The 19,197-nt window shown below is 41.1% G+C and overlaps 1 protein-coding gene across 8 annotated transcripts in view; it reads right to left on the bottom strand.

The window, feature by feature from the left end:
* The window catches only part of SULF1 (sulfatase 1), a 181,357-nt gene that overhangs the window by 112,731 nt on the left and 49,429 nt on the right, over positions 1-19,197 (bottom strand). For 2 of the 8 annotated variants that reach the window (XM_071554382.1, XM_071554388.1), the window contains exons 1-2: positions 9,185-9,524; positions 8,504-8,785 (exon numbers count right to left, since the gene is read on the bottom strand). The exons of 3 other annotated variants lie outside the window; for them this stretch is intronic. The gene's annotated coding sequence lies outside the window, so the exon portion shown is untranslated. Of the gene's footprint in view, positions 1-7,225; positions 7,319-8,503; positions 8,786-9,184; positions 9,525-19,197 lie in introns of those variants that run through there. 3 more of the 8 variants (XM_071554386.1, XM_071554380.1, XM_071554378.1) reach the window with 2 other exon arrangements.

Below are 19,197 nucleotides of genomic sequence, written 5' to 3' on the forward strand. Positions count from 1 at the left end.
GGAAAAGCAAATTTCTTCCAGCACTAAAAAAAGGTAAGATGGAAAATAAGGTCTACAGGTATGGCATTTCCAAACTTCTTGGAAAATAGATCAGCTCTGCTTTGACACTATCACCTCCTCATGTCCATTAGAGCACAACGATAGATATTGGACAATAGAATATAATACAACAACCAAGGATTCTTCCACATCACAAAAAAGGAGGAATACACAAAGTACACGATACCCTGACACTACAAATGCAATACAGCTGCCAGAAAGAGTAGTGAATTCTCCAGTGAATACAAGGTAGACAGGGTTCCTCAAAATGGACAATGTCAAGATATGATTGCATAATGTCACTTGTACAAGACAGCACAGACATTAGTTCTACTTAGCCCTGTTCTTCTTTTGCCTGACTTTTGCAGACCATCCTGGCAACTACTATTCAGTCTAAAGGATTTACGGGATTTGGTAGACGTCTTTATTATGTTATGGTGATCCCTGACTACGTATATCTCAAAGTCTCTTCATTTTACCCTTCCTCACTTCAGAGAATCTCTGCCTTAGAGGAAGTCTCCATACCAGGCAGAAGAAAATCAAAAAACAAACTCAGTGGCCTTTTGCACTTAGGACTTGAGTTGCAGAGCGGTAGAGCACAGGAAGCCTTTCTCCATGAGTCTTTATACTAGCAATGGACTGAAGTTTAGAGTGAGATAAGAAATACCAACCCTCTACAGATACAGTGATAAAAGAAAGTACTGGAATGCCTGACAGATACACTTCTGTCAATTTCAGAACATTTTTATTGGTCTAACTATGATACCTAAATCCTTCCACCTCCTGGTGGCCAAGCAGGTAGTCTTACAGTCTCAGTTCATAAACTGGCTAAAGATGTAAAATAGCTAACAACATGGTAAACTCACACATGCTTTACTAAAGACACATTCAACAATTCAGGAATTATACCTAAAATAAAATAGTGGTGAATAACACCAAGGGAAACTTTGCTAAATGTTGCTACAAAGATTGGATTAATGCATACGTGTTTATTGTTACAAAGGTACTAGGACCTAAATATTATTCTGAAATCTACTATTATTAGTGGTTTTTAAGTTCATGGAAAAACGTGATAGTTAAAAGCTAACCTGTGCTGATTATCTGGAAGATGTTCAGTTTATTATTGCATTACTGTTATCTAATTTGTGACTGGTATGCGCTTAGGCAGCCAAGTCAGTGGGAGATAATCTGTGAAAGATTTAGCATAGGTAAATCCAGAAGCATGGGTCCTGAATATTTTACATTTCTGTCTTTCTTCCATTCTTTGTCCAACATCATATTCCTCTAAGATCATCCATTATTCGTCACTACACCTTTACCGCTTGTAGGCACCAACATCTCTGATCCTCCTAAGCTTTATCTGCCTCACAGGCCTTTGATACTCTGTAAGTAACAACACTACACATTTTCCCATAAATTATATAATCTACAAAGCAGAGGCTAAGCTTTTTTTTTGATCAGCATAACCCAGCAGTAAAATAGGTGACACGGGAGGAGTACAGAGTTCCATTTCTACAGTCAATACCATGATTACATTTAAATCCAAGCATCTTAGTCTCTTTAGGTGAATTATATCTCCTGCTGTTCAAATGAAAGACTGCTTCATGCGTTCTTCTGTGGAGAGTACAGGAGATACCTTAAAGAGCTATGCAGGAATTACATCACAGCTGTTCAAATACAGACAGTGTTTATCCATAGCATTGCTCATCTGTGGTCCAACCAAGAAACTGAAGATATCAAGTTCTTCCAGCTTAAGCTCCTTAGCAATACTGGCAAAGCAAGTAGGTAAGCTCCATCTCTACATATGGAAAGAGGTAGGTGCTTTTGAAGATTTCCTAGAGGAAATCCTGCTTGCCTAACTGCAGTGCCTGGAGGCCTTCAGGGGGACTCTCTTCATTAATCAGAGAAAGAATATGCCTTTAGGTAGCTGCTAGGTAACTATTTAAGACCCAAGGGGAACCTCAAGTGTCTTGGCTACGCAGGCTGGATCCCACCTTCAGAACCTCATTCACCTTTGTAAAGCATCAGCTCAGCAGGCTGTTTCTGTCCTCTTTTGTCCCCACATTGCTTATCATCTTTTCTCCAAAGCCTATTTGTTGATTTAGAAAGTCAGAAACAGTAAGTGAGGACTTTCCATGTTCTGAGTGACACTGCAGCAATCCTCTAAATGAAAACAGATAGGCTTTTGTTCAAAGTGCACATTTAGCCTCCTGCTCCTGGTGACACTGGCACAGTCACACATCTGTTATCATGCCTTCTCCTGTAGAGACACACAGTGCCGCAGTTCATCGGGTGAGGTGTCACCAGGTAGTTGAGCATCTTACAGCTCACAGGTTGGCCATGTTTTCTCCCCCTCACCCCAAGCCACCAGCTCCAATCACTTTCCTTGCACCATGTGGACCTTCTGTCCACTTGCTGAGATGAACCAACTCAGTAGGCAGGCAGCCAACACAGCTTCCCACTGCTCTGGTGAGCTCATTCATCATGCAAGGAGGAGGTGAGCCAAAAGCCAAACCTGGCACACGGGAGGAGATGGGAGCACACTGCTGGAGGCAGAGGATGGGGGAGGATCAAGGATGGGTTTCTCCAGGGCAGCAAGCTATTCCACTGCCTGAGAGGAATCAAGAAACCTCATCCTCTGTTGCAATAAAACCTCTTCAACCAAATGAGAGTTATCAGACAACCGATCAGAAATTTCAGGGGGAACTGATTATGTGTAAACCTCAGGAAAAAAAGTTGGGTTTTTTTAATTGCCAGGCATGACATGCACAAACCCACCATGTTCACAGAGCCTGCCTGCATTTCCATAGGAAGATTTGGGATTTCTCTTAGTTTCCTTCATCTTTCTGGAGCTGCATGCAAGCCAGCTGCCTCAGCAACAAGGAAGATTAGGTTTAAAAAACCAGAAAGCAGAGATCTGAACTTCTCAAGTTGTATCTTGACTCTACCACTTCAAGCTTTAAAAAGGAGGCTAAATATCTTGAGACTACTGATAAAAGTCAGGAGAGTTGGCTGTTTTGCAGACGTTTATGGGCTTGGCAACCCATTTTTCTGTTTTTAAGTGAAAACAGAGAAACAGTGCACATGCTAGAATAACGAGCATCTTGGCACATTGCAATTACAATACTGGAACAGACCACTATTCTGTTTTAATGGATGCTTTTGAGAAAAACAATCCCCTATGTTCAGCTCCCTGTTACATTTATTCTCCAGAACACTGCCAAAGCTTCCCCATCTTCTCTGTGGGTTTTCCAAACAGAGTTCACCTCCTGTGAAGCACCACAAAAATACAGCTGCTGTCGAGCAGCTCCTCTCCTTGCTAAGATGGGTTAGAGTCACATCACAGAGAAATGGCAACATGCAGTGCCGTAATTACATTCAGACAGCACCAGGAGAGGGTTTTTTTAGAATATAACATCATTGACTTTCTAGTCTTTTGCTTCCACTTAGAAATTCCATGAAATATTCTAGCACTGATCTACAGACAGACTGGATTTCCACAGCACAGTAACACATCTAGAAATCTCCCAGTACTTGAAGAATTGGTGAAAAGGAGTAATTTTTTTTAGTTCCATCAATATAATCAACTCTGCGGGGAACTATAAATATTACAATGTAGGATTATATTTAACTGTAAATTAATTTTTGCTATAAAAGAAGTAAAAAAATTAAAATCATGATAAAATTTTGGGGGCATAAAGGTCAGCTATTACAAAAAATGTTTCACTGTAACCAAATCACTGGTGATGCTTAAGGCTGGGAAGTCTCAGAGCTACAGGATTAATAGGACACACACAGTAACAAAAGCTTACCAAACTTTTAAGCAGATTCTAAAAATGGAAACTAAAGTTCTGGGAAATTCACTGATACCAAATCTGCTGTGTGTATAAACCATAAAACGAAACAAGCATTAGTTTTCTCAGGAAATAAGTCTTAAGAAACCAAAAATTAAAAAATAATTACCCTAACCAGTTAAAATTAACTTTTGAGCATGGACAAGCAATGCTAAACAAAGATCTTGCTGGGGCTCTTAAAAGCAGTCTGCTGACATAACTGAAACATGCAAAAATAATTCAGCTAAAAAGTGTCTGGTTTGGCAATCCATTTGTTACTCTGCTGCATTCCGAGGTGGCACTGTGTAGAGCCTTGAGTCTTTCCAACTTACAGCATCCTCTCCAAGCACATGATAGCATTGAATTTGCCCTGCTTGGTAAGAACAACAGTAGAGTTATTGCACTCTGATCATATGGAAATGGTGAATGAGTGTTGAAGCAAGAATAGTGAAAGCCCCCCCAAAAAAACAAAACCAAGGGGAACAGGAGGGAATCTTATGTTGCTGAACCAACTGGGAAGGCAGAGTGATGATTTAAGACTTGTTAAAGGGAACAGCAGGCTGACTTGCTGCCACTACTAGGGCACAACAAAGGGGACTGTATGACCTCCCGCTCCCTTCTACTGCTGCTTTCCACACATGCCCAGGGAAAATGTCCACAGGTAACTGCAGTGCAGGGACAGCCACAACTCAACAGAACATTCACTGCATACATACAAAACCTCCTACTTCACCTGTAGCACACTTCCAGCTGCTCTACCTGCAATGGAGGTGTTAGGAAATCCTAGTATGAGAAGGACAACTATTGGGTGACACGTGTGTCACACAGCTCTCTCGTGAACAGTGCCTTCTAATTTAATATACTCAAAATCTCCAAAGATAGCAGTTACAATTTAAACAGGCATTCTGAAAGGACACTCTTGATCCCATTATCAGTGCCATGGATGGGATTACAATGAGGATGGTAATGGTGGAAATGTTTTAGGAGAGATCTAGTATCAACAGCAGGAGTGGCCACTAATTGGATTCTTTCTGTGTCACCAAAGAGTTGTCACGGGACCCTCGTTCTCTGTTGAACACTGCAGCTCTCAAGGCTCTCAAAAAGGAGCTTTTTCAATTGTTATCGCATCAGTCTGCCTTCTCACTCAAACACAAATCCCCCAAAGCTCTTTCTAAACCTAAGGAAATCATGGAACCCATGACATCTGCGACAAGTGCCCAGCCCTGCCTGGGTAAGAATGGGCCCTCACATAACACAACGTTCAAACTCCTGATCCTGCATGAACATTTGGTCATATACATATATAACATCAAATGCAGGATGTAAGTTAAACAAAGCTAGATAAAAAAAAAAACCTGCAAACTGTAAAAAAACCCCCCCTGCAAATTGTAAAAATAGTCCACAATGAAGTGTTCTAGCCAGAAGAGAATTTGCAAATCTTTCAAATTATTTTTTCCATAGCTGTCTAACATCCACTGAATGTGTGTTTTATAATGGCTTCCACATTTAGGAACCCTGTCCACAGCATCACAACATTTTAAATAAACTGTTTTTATCAGTTCCTGACTAGAATGAGAGTTGGTACTATAATTTTCACACTGTTACTTGCCATCTCTAGGATACTTCTGGATTTCTACCTGCAATTTTTTTCCTAACAACTTCTTATTTAGCCTACTTTTTGAAGGTGTATTTACATGCCCTTTGGCAATTCACCAAGGGAAGTTTTTTCAATGTGAAATTACACCAATCACAATTAATTTTTTTCCTCTGAAACAGAGACAAAAATCAATGAAGGGCCAAAAAGACATGCCAAGAAGCAGAAATTGAAGTTGCATATTGTGATGGAACAAGCTCACCCACCTCGATTATAAAGTGCTAAGAAAAGGAAGCCCCTGACAAGCAATAAACTGACACATAATTTAAGACAATTCAGGGCAGAACACATTCTGGCTGGAAAACATTTTCTTGTGCTCTACCTCACTGCTCAGAGCAATGAGAGAAAAAAAAAGGTGACACTGAAAACTCTATGCAGAGAGTAAGTTATCCCACCTAGTCTTCACTAGCTGGGGGAAAAAGAAATACACGAGCTTTTGTGCAGTGCAGGTTACCTCATATCACAAACAGAGTTGATAGTACAGACATGCCTGGTATGTTCAGCATTCCATATCAAGCAAAGATGAATTAGCCACAACAAAAATGCATTACAGCTTTCATGCAGCAGTTTATGGATCTTTCTGTACCTCTGGAATTTTTTACCTTGAGCATCGTGGAACTTGTTACTGTCTCAGATCTTTTCCTCAGATTATTTTTATCTCATTGTGAGGAACATCTTTGTGAGTTTTGAACACTTTTACAGCTGCTAGGATGCTAATGGGAACTTCATGTGTGTACCCAGCACAAGTGCTCTCAGGGAAAAAAAGCCAATGTCAAAGGAAGGTATGTAGAAGTCACCATAAATATGTCTTTGAATGTTTACCATCTGGAACAGTAGATTACATTTTGACAAGAAGCCGGACTGCCCCGTGGGCATTGTCTTTTAAACAGCCCCATCATTATAAAGGAAGGAAAAACATGATTTGCTGTTCCCAGTTTTTCAGCAAGATTTTCTGGCAGTGCTAGAGAAACTAGTTTTTTTTTTTTTTTGTAGTAAAACAATAATAAGCTGGGCATGTGTAGTTAGCTATGCACTTTCCTGAAAAAATATGGTTTCTTATAGATCACCCAACCAATAAAGAGGGATGTATTTCATTTAGGCAGTGACAGAGGCAGGCTGTGCAGCTCACAGTGCTGCACCTTAACTTTGGAAGACTAAACCTCTGTGTGCCGAAGCTGGTGTACTGGGCATCTCACAGGACACACTGGGAGCGAGGAGAAATTCAATATACAAGACTTTAACATAAAGTCATAACGAGATTTTCCTTTGGTTTTGTTTTTCATTTTGTGCTTGTAAAAGTTTCCATCACTTTTTACAATGAGAAAGTGTGGCCTGAGAGAAAATTCAAAATGGTCAAATTTATTCACATAAACCTTGGTCTGGTTCTACAGTCATTTAAGGGGTTGAGCTAATTCTTTGTTTCCAATTGCTGTGGATGACTTCTGAGGATACATTTATACTAAAGAGTGTGTTTGCAAACACAGGCTGAGAACAACCTGTAAAGGGGCCAAATAGTCTGTTCAAAAACAAGTTAACAACAAAGTTGATTTGTGCAACCCAAAACACGGGTTTATGGGAATGGTTACACAGTTGAATGCCAAAATCACAAAGCTCCAGCTATAAATCCCCTTGCTCAGCCTACTAAACAGATCTTATTTCAGAACTCATTATATACAGTATTATTTATGGATTATCTCACCTGTAAGTGGTGAGGACAATGTTAGATTTCTTTCACAAGTAGGAGGCCAATAATTCATAAGCACCACAGGTATGTGAGAGTTAGTGTGAAGATCTGTCGTAGTGCAAAAGAAATAATTTTGTTACTCTGCGCAGGAAGACAGCATATATATACAGCAAATCTTTTACTAAAACCCCCCAAACAAATAAAAGGAAAATAACCCATCCTCTAATTTCTCCATCTGGATCATTCAGAGTAAAACAATGAGAACATCTACTCTAATATGCTAACATACTGTAATTAGTGATAACACTTCTCACTTATTTAATTTGCTGGGCTTCCCACGCTCTAGACATCAATGAACTTAATAGCAGAATTAAATGAAAATGATAGCAGAGTACTTCCATAACTAATTTCTAATTGCATTTCTGCCCCTCTTCCTTCCTAAGCATAAATTTTTTGCGTATTAATTAACACTTCACATCACTAGGTTAGAAACTATAAATACAGCGAGACTTTAATGATCCATTATAGTGATGATACTTAGTTTTCAATGACTTGTAAAACTTTCACAAACAGATCTGCAAATGAATTACATTCATCTGCTCTGCTGCAGCTGCAAGAGCAACATTACGTTGCACCCTGCCTTTCCCTACTTTCCTGATTTTCTCTTAACTTTACGCCCATGTGTAAGCCAAACCATCCCGATGCCGATCATCAGAAGCCCCGCCAGGTCTCTATAAAGGAGTCTTCAAACTTTACAGACATCTCAAACGCACTTTCAAAACAGTCTGGTTTGCCTCACAGCTGAGCCCCAGACAGGCTGCACACTACTAAAGCATCCTCCTCAAAGCCTAGGAAATACTCTGCCCCGCTTCCTTCTCCCGCCCGACCACGGATGTGTTGGAACACGGAGGCGTCTGTACCCGCAGCCACAGTACCCACCCGTGCCCGGGTGCCGCTTCCCCCGCGCCGCTCCGGGCACACACGTGTGTGCGGAGCGGAGAGCGGCGCCTGCGGGGGGGTAGGGGAGACACCCGCAGAGCTCGGATACACCGCTCCAGGGTTGATTTTCCAATCTACACCTCCGAAAGCGTGACCTTAGCGACGTTAAGTGTTAGCTTTATGAAGACAGCCAAGCATCAGGCTGTGCTCGCTGTTATCTGTCAGCCGTACAATAGCAGCATTGATAAGGCAGCAGCAACTGGCTTTGACAAGTGTGCTGTGCTAGCATTCCTCTGAAAACCGTGAAGGAAAAACGAAAAAAAAGAGAGAAACATGAGGTGCCTTTTACTTTACCTGAACAAAGTGTGGGGTTTTACTTTTCCGTCTGAGCTGCTGGAAACGATTCCTCCCTCTTCTCCCCCAAAGCTAGGTATTGCTTCTTTTGCTTGCAGCTCACACTTGAGGAAGACCACACAGCTCCAGCAAGGCTGCCTCTCTCCCCTAATCCCCACTCGAGTGTGATGACACACACTAACCCCAACCATCTGTTGAAACACGTCCTCAAGCACTCAGCACAGTGGTGTGTCAAGACGGGCTGCCCAATCCAATCGCTGGGGTTGGGTGGCTCTTAAGGAGCTGGAGGCAGAGACAAGGGCAGAAACTATAGGGCTTGAGAACTCTTTAGCAAAGTAACCTGAGATTTTGAGAAAGGGCTGCTATTGAAAAAAAGAGCAGAAGGGGGAGGTACTCGCGGGAAGGTAGAGGGAGTGGATTAGTCTGGTGGCCAGTTGTGTAACTTCTCACAACTCCTTGTATTCCCAAAGGACCACTGGGACCCTCTCGCAGTGGGATGCACAGAAGCACAAGAGCAACACTGAAATGTTTTTATGGCGCGTCTATTGAGGGCAATCTCCTCTCAGAGACGCTTTTCAAAAAGAGATAAAAGATGCAGTTTCAAATCCTGGTACAAGTGCTACTGCGGGAGTCGTTTACACGGCAATGTGACATTTGCATCCCGAAATCCCAACTCCTTACCGTGCCGCGGTTACCCCGTGGCTGCCTCCAGCCTTCCTGGGAGAACGGCGGAGAGAGACTGGAGGAACACCGAGGGGCGAGGCGGGGAGAAGAGAAGAGATCCAAAGGGCAAATATTTCTGCTCCTGCACAGAGACATCTGCGAGTCCTTCCCCGCGAACCCGCGCTTCCCGGGATGCGGCTTAGACGCCTCGGCTCCCCGGCGTGCCCAGCGGCACACGCTGTCCGCCCGCCCCGGGGCTGCCGCAGCAGCGGCGCCGCGCCCGCCGCGCTGTTCTGACAGCTGCGGCCCCGCACCGCGCTCCCTGCACCGCGCTCTCCGCACCGGGCTCAGCGCCGGGTCCCCGCGCCACTCCCTCCCGCCTCTCCGCCGCGGTGCCACCCGCCTGTTGCTTCCCCCGCTCCCCACCCGCTTCCGCCACCTTCGCGCCGCCTCGGACTGTCTTGCGGGATGCAGCTGCAGTTTCAGGATTGCCGCCCTTCCCCAAGGGAGTCGTCACCGCTCCAGTCCGGGCTGTGGCCTCCGGGCAGTGCCGAGGCAGATCTGGACTATGTCTAGCCTGTTCCTCAGTTTCCCTCGGCTACAAAGCAATCATTGTCACACCTTATTCTCTCTCAGGGACACTGCCAGGAAAAATCCACTAATTTATAGAAGATGTCCGGGAAGGATAGATAAGGGACACTGAAAAACTGCTAAGTGCTAAAGAAACAATTCTTTCCCCTCCCTGTAACAGGATAACGTGGAAGACTTAAAATCTCAAGGGTTTTCACCTCATTACCAAGTGCCTGACTTGACACTTGCATTAATCTACATTTCACATTATGACAGATGTTGTGTTTTGTTTGAACTGAAAAGGAAGGACGTCGTTTTGGCATTAAAAGTTACCCTAAAAATGTTAACATCCAACTTGAAGAAAGGTTTGCAATTGTGAAAAGACACACTCTGCCCAGCTATATGAAAGCCATATGAGGGTCTTGAAATGTTGATTTGGCTTACTTGTTCTTTAATACCTTACACAAGGCTGTTTCTAAAGGAGTAGTGGCAAAGTGAATTCTTAATAAAAAGTAAGATTCAAGATCTGGGGTCTGTGCCCAGTTAGCTGTTATCAGAGAAGAAAGGAAGAAGAAACTGCAGTCCTATTTGCATTTGCTCAAATTCTTCTCCAAGTAATGATACAGTGTCTGTTTCAGCCTACTACCCGGAAACTGCTAACACAGATGCTGAGTATCCACTAAAACACTACTCCCTAACCTGCTAATTCCAGATAAACAACTGAACATTATTTTTAACAATAATATGTGGTGAAGTAGGGATGCAACTACTGTCCCTGGGGTATTGTAAGATTCTTAATGTTGCCAATTACGTCTTCGGGGCAACGGTTTGGTTTGATTTTGTTTCATTCTACCAGACTGTGTTCTGTAAACACGCTGGATAACCTCACATACTTGGAAAGCCCCAGAGACTTTATTGAACTCATTTGCATTCTCTTTGGCTGTACATCCATTACCACTATTGTATAGCAACTGCGTTAAAAATCATTAGCAATCAGAAATGTGGAGTATCAAAGAGCCCCCAAATTTATGCTGTATCATCCTGGGTACTGACTCATTGTCTAAAATGCAGCTCAGCTCACGGCTGCTCTGTTTAATACAGCGCAGACTCAGCAAGGTTCAACCTCTAGATAGTGCTAACCAACATGAATGACTGTGGTATGCAGTACAATTATTTCATGTTGTGCTGTTTGTATGCTTACACAATGTTGTGTATTTTATCTGTATACAAACATACATAAGCAACTTACTGAGCATTTGTGTGCTGTACAGGCCCAGATCTGTTAGGTTTTTTGCCTGTGTAAGTCAGGGGGACCACAGCTGATGCCTGTTAAGTCACAACAGAGTAAAATTGACATAGTTAAAAGGACCCCAATTGACTATTTGGTACCCAGAAACACACGCACACACACATTTATCTTCAAAGACTCTGCAATGACTTCAAATACAAATTTTCACCCCGATAACCAATGTTAGCAATAGCTCCCAAACATTGCGCATGATCATGTTTTCACTTAAAAGCTACTGCTGATGTTGCGGGATAATTTAACCGCTACTTGTATGACTACAGCCAGATTTAGTTTGCTATGACAGTTTATAACACACATTTCCACCACTTCTTCTCTATCCAGACTGCCATCTGCAAAGAGTTTAGGTTTTAAAGGCTGACATGAAAGCTGCACTGGAAGAGCCATACCCGAAATGCTGTTAAAATTATGCATCATAAAACAGGTTCTCAAGTTGACTATCAAACCCATGAACTCTTGCTAAGGTCAGGCTTTCCCCACTCACAGAAGACTTGTAGCAAAGTGAATAATTCTTTATGCAAATAAGACAATCCTAATATGCAAGATTAATTGTAGGTAATTGTGATATTGAGAAACAGTCACTCCTGTTTTGTTCCCACAGATAACATGTCCCTTACATAGTAGCTCCAACTGGTTTCCATGGTAGCCAACAGCATCTTTAAGCCAGGGCACTAAGCTTCATTCAGCGCTGCCTAGACTTAGATTCACCACCTTTCCTCCAGCACAGATGGCCTTAGCAGTTTTCTGTGTCCACGTGGACATATCTACACATTCACACACATGCAATTCTGCTCAAGAACCTCATGTAATTCTCAACTCCGGAATTTTCAGTTCTCAAAAATAATTAAAGGGGATTTTTCATGGTTCCTGTGGCAATCTCAATATATCTCTTCCGCCAATATCTGATCTTTTACTTCCTTGAATCACTACAAGTTGACTCTGGTATCCATTTTTTCCTGAAGAGTTTATATGGGAACAGAATAGGTTCTAGAACACAACTACAAATCCACAGATAAGTCTACCGTCAAATTCTAGCCTAAAATGTACTCATGCTTCTGCTGAGTTTGGGTGATATGTCCTCAATAATGAGATATAATAAAAAGGTCTCTAAAATCCTGAGTGGCAAAAAAAGAAAGGAGATAAGGAATTATCAACAAATGTTTCTGTCTAAAGATCCCAGAATACAGCAGGTTCAAAGAAGCACAGAAAGATATGCTGCTTCATATGGAGCACAGTGAAGCCTTCACTCACTGCAGGATGCAGTGGGGATAAAAATGACATGTGTCCAAGTGCCTGGGCAAGTTCATGGAAAAAATAATGTACTCACAGCAATTAAATACAAATGCATGACTTCTCACACAGGGAATCCCTGGAGTGGATCCTGGACAAGTATCATTCTGTGCTTGTCCTATTCTTACATTTTACCCCAAGCATCCACTATGTGCTGCTATTGCAAGGTGCCAAGCCTAGTATATCCACGATTTAGTGTGGCACAGCTGTTCTTTCTTTCTTAAAGAATTTAGCCATTGGTAGTTTTTGGGCCTCATCATAGGTAGTATAAGGGAGATGAATTCCTTTCAAGAACTTAAGCCAAAATTTTTAGAGGTTAGCTCATAAATCCATATTCAGGAACCTAAGTAAAAATAGTCTGATAGTATTGAGTATACAGTAGCTGCTAGTGAAGCCAGCAGTTAATTTTATTTTTCTCCATATGTGGGCATTCCAAAGTCAGACATAGGCTCATGTAAAATTTGGATGCTAAATCCCAAACTGTGCTCTGTGTAAAACTCTGCTCAGCTGTTCACTTGAATTCCAGAAACATGTGGTCTTTCAAAAGCGTTCCCCTGGCACCTCTGTGCATTCCCCTGGCACCTCTGTACATTCCCCCATCCTGAAAGCCTAAGGCCAGGCAAGATTCAGGAGTCAGGTATTCCTTCACTACAGTCCTCTAAACTGCTTCACTGGACTCTCAGAATGCATCTACCAATCTTGGAGAGCTTTGAGTGGCATGCTTAAAGTTCAACTGTTTCTTATAAAACGTGGCCAGAGGAAGAAGACATAAAGAACTTGTAGGACATGCAACCAAATACCCACTGGGTAGCTTTCTTCTCACTGCGCCTCTCTGAACTCATTCATTTGTACATAATATCAAAAAAATTATGCTTCTGTGAAAAAATACAGTAGAGTTAATGTACAAAAAGTTCTGAAGAATTCAGTGAGTTACATACAGTGCAAGCACAGGAAAATGCAGAGTTCTGTATCCTAGAAGTGTGGATGCTAATTCAAGTATCCCAGAACACTTTCCATATTTTCTGGAGTAATATGCATGGGCATATATATCTAGTCTCTCACTTTGAATCCATGTATATGGTAGGTACAAAGGAACTTCTTTAGAAATGCATTACGGGCACAATTCCAGAATCAGGATTACCTGCCTGAGCGTAGCTGTTGTGGAATGGAAGGGTATAGACTTCTTCAATTTTTAAAGGAAGCTCTTCTACACTCCTACATCTTTCCTGCAGTGGAATCAGATAGTATGGAAGTTATACCCAACTACAATTTGTCTCAGGACTGCAGTGCTAAAAATAGTTCCCCTGAGGGGTAACCAGAACAGAGGATAAAGTGCAGGTGAGAAAGACAAAAGTTCATAATTGACTCAATTCATCACAGGACTTTTCAATTTGTCAGATTGTTGTCATCACTATCACTTGCTGCCAGAAGATTAATGGTTGAAATAATCATCATGTTCAAATTTGTGTTTTTTCCCTTACATCCCCTGCTAAAATACTGATTCTCCTTACCATTTCTTCTAAGGTAACTCCCTTATTAGTGGTTGCATCATAATTCAGTACCAAGCAAGGCCACTGCAATAATGAGAAAAAGATATGGTTTTTATCCTACCAGGAGAGCTGGTTAGATTTGTCATAGCTAAACTGTTTTTTTTTTGTTTGGTTGGGATTTTTTTTAATACCCAAAAATAAAGATGAAGGAAAAAAAACCCAGAAAATGAAAACCCCACATATTTGTCACGTCATGCTTAGGGAAAAAGAAAACAAAGCTAGCAAAAGTTTTTCCAAGCTAGAGCCTAATATGACGATTTAATGCACTGAGAAACCGTGGTTCTTCCCTTCTCAGCTGCCAGTTGGCCAAGAGTTCTAACTTCAGCAGAGTAAACAAGTGATCAGTGAGTCTGGGAAGAGCTCAACACACCAGACAGCTGGAAAATAGGGGCAAATAAAGGCAGGAAAATCAACAGATTTAACCAGTCAACACAAGGTAGGTGATTCCATGCTCAGCAGTAGGGAAAGTGCTAAGGAAAGAGTATGTATGGAGCCTATAAGACTTTTAAAGTGTGAGAACTCAGAGAGCAGTGTGCTCTCAGAACTTATGCTGACTTCACATTTTGGACAGAGTTCAATTTCATTACTAAAGAAATTTGAGGTAAACCATCCAATACTTAATAAAAATTGAAAAAATGCCAAAAATTTAGAAGCCAAAATGTCTCATAGCTTTTAATGTTAATTATTAGTAAACTGAAAACCAATGGTCATCTTTAACATAATTCTTATTTTTGCCCTTACTCAAAACTTTCAGCCTAAAAAAAAAAATTGCAATAACAAAGAATGAAGGGCCTGAATGACTCCCAGGTTAAATTCACCAAAATCAGGAAAACTTTAATTATGAAGGTTCAGTCTTACCATTTCCCCTGTTGAGTATGCCTCTAATATTGCACATAGTCAAGGTACCACTTGCCTAAAAAAACAACTATTTTCATGATGTCGTTCTGGACAGAGCGTGGGAATACACATAGTTTAGCATACAGATTCATTTTTTCCTAGAGAGTCAAGGAAGCATCAGCCCCTATAGCCCTTTTATTTTTATAACAACGAAGCATCAGCAAATCCCATAACACTTTAGGAAAACATTTCATTTAACCCTTTAGTGATCTCATCTCAGACATAATGATGAGAGTATTTGGGAACAGAAAAACCAGACACATTGCAGGGGCAGCTATAGTGTAGCAACTTTTATATAGTAGCAGGGACCTTTCAGTCTCACTTCATCTGTTCTCACTAAGAAGCCAATGTGCTTAGCCTGCCTCTTACGTATAATTAACTTAGGGGTTACACCTGCTAAGACAGTCAAGCTTGAAGAAATTGGCACCTAAGGTAAGGACATACCAGTAAAACAGGTAGGGTAATGCAGCTACAATAGCTGGCAGACTCACTCAAAGCCCACTTGATCATAAATCTTGACATGGTCACAACATCTAAAGTAAGCACATATGAAAGTCTGTAATACAGTTTCAAGTAACCAAAAGAATGATAAGGCAGTATTCATTGCATGGGAAAATGCATTTGCTGGAGTCAAGTTTTCCTGGTGTTGACTTGAGTGTGACTAATACCTTCTTCTGCACACGGGAATGACCTAAATGCCAATATTCATGTGTAGACATGTATAGATAATGTTGCTATCTAGAATTAAATAAAGAAATAAATATAAAATATATATTTTACATATGTAATTATGTATACATGAGCATATAATTCTACATCTAAACTCTTGTTGCTGGCCCTGACTTAAGGATATCATACATTGATAGCTCAATAAAACCATAATAAACCAGTATATTTATAAACATGACCTTTAGATAATAATTCAAATGTAGTCAGCTACTTTAGGGAAAAAAACCCAACAAAACATAAGGAAAAAAAAAAGGCAAGTTCATATGTCTATCCCACCAACCCAAACCCAAACCACTTGTCATTCTCCTTCTAAGTGCCAAAAGTCCATAATGTCCTCAATCTACTGCCAAAACCTCTAGTTCATCCCCTGAAAAACATCTATGTCTCACATCCTGTGTCAGAAAAAAAAATTAATTGTAGAGAAAACTGAAAAAGTGAAAACTGAGTGAAAAACGTGAAATGTATATTGAGAAAGGCCAAGAGAGAAGAGTTACCATGGGGTGGAGCGTTTCTGGAAGACATCATGATTACTTTGCAGGTCAGAACAATCCCTCTGGATGTATAAACAGTCCCAATACCAGATGTGGGTCCTGTATTGATGTTGATGAGGGTATTCAGTGATAAAGAAAAGAGAGCTGTCATTTCTTTCCAAGCAGAGCTAGTTTTAGCAGGTATGAGTGGTGCCACCTGAGGAGCCCATAGAACAGTCAATTGTTCAACTGTATTGACTAGTTGAAAATGTCTTGTCCTAGGGATAGGTGAAATTCAGTGTTGTAGAAGTAGCAGAAAGATTTGGGGTGGAAGGAAGAAGTCATGGTACTTTGGAGAATGAGAAGGTATTAGTCAAATTTCAAGAAAGCAAAAGAGGCTGAGGGCATTCAAGCTGAGCAACAAGGAGTTGGAGGGTCTTCAAAGAAATAGAACAGTTTTGGAGGGGTTAGCAAAATGTCTTAAGGAACACCTTGCAGGAAAGGGATGTTAACAGGGTTTGACCCATTTCAAGGAGGTTTTCACAAAAGTGAGAATTTGAAAAGAAAAACCACTGGGCTGCAGAGACCACTGGATGTGGCATTTCTAAAAGGCTATGGGTTGGAAGAGAAATTCCTGACCCTTCTGCCAGTCTGCCTCTCTGTACTTTCTTTTCAGCTGTGGCACAGGAGGGTCTTGTTCCTCATCCTCATGGCTTTCCCCTTTCTCTCTCAGTATCCACCACTCTCCTCCACTGCCCTTTAACACAGCAGCTATGCTCCCTCTCTCTACTTAGAGAGTCCCTTGGCACTTCCCAGACTGTGAGCACTAAAGGGCAAGAGACAGAGGAGAGAGAAAAGAAGCAGGATTGAAAGAAAATGGAATTCTGGCTGGAAAAGCATTTGCTGCTCCTGATGCCACCAAAGGCCTGGGTTCCCCTTCAGTCCTCCTCTCTCCCTCCCTGTCCAGGCAGAACTCACTACTGCAGCAAAGGGAAACTCCCCAACAGATACTGTCATCTACTGTCCTTAGGCTGACACTTACCCAAAACCTCCTGTCATGGCAAATGTAATTATTATTTACTTTCAGTGGTAATTTAGGGGACTGAATCTTTTCCAAGCTTGTGTCAGTGAAGTTGAATTTTAAAGAGACTGTAGCAGGAAGTTGTACTATTTGCCTGGCTGGTTTATTTTGTTTTTATTTGAATTCCACATTTGGTTGAAGGGAGGGATAAATATTTTTCCTCTTCCTTCATTCTACTATCAGTGAGTGGGAAGGTGGAACTTGGTTAGGTTGGTGTAAAAGGCAGAGCCATTCTTACTTCTGTACTGTCCTAGGGAATTCAGAATATTTTTCATAGTTGGCTCATTCTCTTACCAAGGCTGTACACACGGTTCTAAAAAAAGGACAGAAATGCCATTTTGCAACTAGTTTCGAAACTTGTTTTCATTCTGCACTTTAATAAATCCAAGGCCTTTCTAACATTTTCTTCAAAGTGAATGCTGTCAGATAGTTACTTTTACACTGAAAAAATCAGTATTAGGAAAGGAAGAGTAGTAAGGGTAGTGGTCTGTTGTGCAGACCAACACTCAACTCCACAGAGGCATCTAGGAGCTGCACTGCAGCTGCAGATGATGCAGTTTCCAAGGACAGGTTCAAATCCAGCAAAATCTTCTGGAAGCCATCCATTCTTTTCCCTTGCTCTGATCCTGACTGTTCTTACTCCTGCTGACACTTTTACATAAACATTAACTGATCACTTTGGGCTGTTCTGTTGGTTTAGGTTTTTTGTTTGTTTCTTTCTTTGTTTTTAGTGGCTAAATTTCAATCAGAACATAGAGCTATGAAAATGCTAGAAGTGGCATAAGAAAGGGCACAGAAGCATAGAGCCAAGAGGGAGAAGAAATAAAACATGTTTTTTCAGATATAATCTCATCTTAAATGGGCTTAAGTTGATCTTAAAATCCAGTTTTGGAAGTCACACAAACTTCAGACAAGTCAGACTGGAGAAACTTTATAACAGTCATCTTATGAAGGATGGCACTAGGGACGGAAAGTGTTCTAATAACGTGCACCTGTCCTGCTACAGGAGATGAGACCTGTCCCTGAGATACTGAATTACCTCAAGGCAAACTTCAGATAACAAGGACTTTTTTCTAGGTATTAGCCCAGGTGCTATTTACCAGTCTCATAAACAATAGAAGAAGTTTTCGGTGGAGTTAAGCTTCATTTCCTCATAATGATAGATTTTGAGGTTAGAGTCTCTGCCATACTTGTCTGGGACTTGAGGAGGCTGACCTTTCCTGTCAGGAAGATAGTCTGATACAGAAACTCCATAAATAACCTTGGCTTGTGGTTGAAGTGTGTTCTGCCAAAGAGCGCCCTTTTGAAGCCATCTTCTTTGGGTCTCAAGAAGGCCAAGACAGCACTTTCCAGATAAATTAATATAGAGGTTTTTAAATCTGACTACACCCACTATGTGCTTTCATTACTTTGCTTCATAGGTGGTAAAATGATCTACAAGAACTTTTTGAGAAGAAAAAGCAACTGTATTTTATATATATGTATATATATATATACACACATATACACATCATGTTTTATTGCATTTAAGATTTTCCCTATTAGTTAAGACTCTCTGAGCAACAGAAAAAAGCTTTTAACCTGTAGTTTTTCCAGAAGCAGCTGACAGCCTGAACTAAGCTTCATGCTTTTACAGCCTCTCCCTGCAGTGGGACCAAGCAGACAGATCATTTCAATGAAATAAATCATGGTCACCTTTCTACAAAAATGCCTTTCACACAAACCAATCCACAGGCAAGTTTTAAGACAGCAATACCTGAATTGTAAGTAGCAAAGTGATAGCAAATCAATAGTTGTGTCACAGCACTAATAATAAAGACATGCTAACAAATCATGCATTAGAGCTTATTGCAGATCTTAATTTCTGCCTGTCTGGTGCTCATGTGAAATCCCGCGAAGTGAAAGTGGTGGAATTTGTTGACTAGTTTAGAAGCAGTTTGAGCTAGAGATCTGATCTGCTCTCTTGTGATCTTTCTTTCACTTAAGAAAAACAGGAGAGAGATACTTTATCACTCAGTGACAGTAATCATTGGCATACCATCAGTCATTTTTAAACCTTTCCACTTGAGGTAAGTTACTTATTAAAATAAAAATTTGTCGTTTTTATTAGGACAGCATAGTTTCCTGCAATTTTTTTT

The sequence above is a fragment of the Pithys albifrons genome, chromosome 4 (assembly GCF_047495875.1).
Source record: "Pithys albifrons albifrons isolate INPA30051 chromosome 4, PitAlb_v1, whole genome shotgun sequence".
NCBI classification, from domain to species: Eukaryota; Metazoa; Chordata; class Aves; order Passeriformes; family Thamnophilidae; genus Pithys; species Pithys albifrons.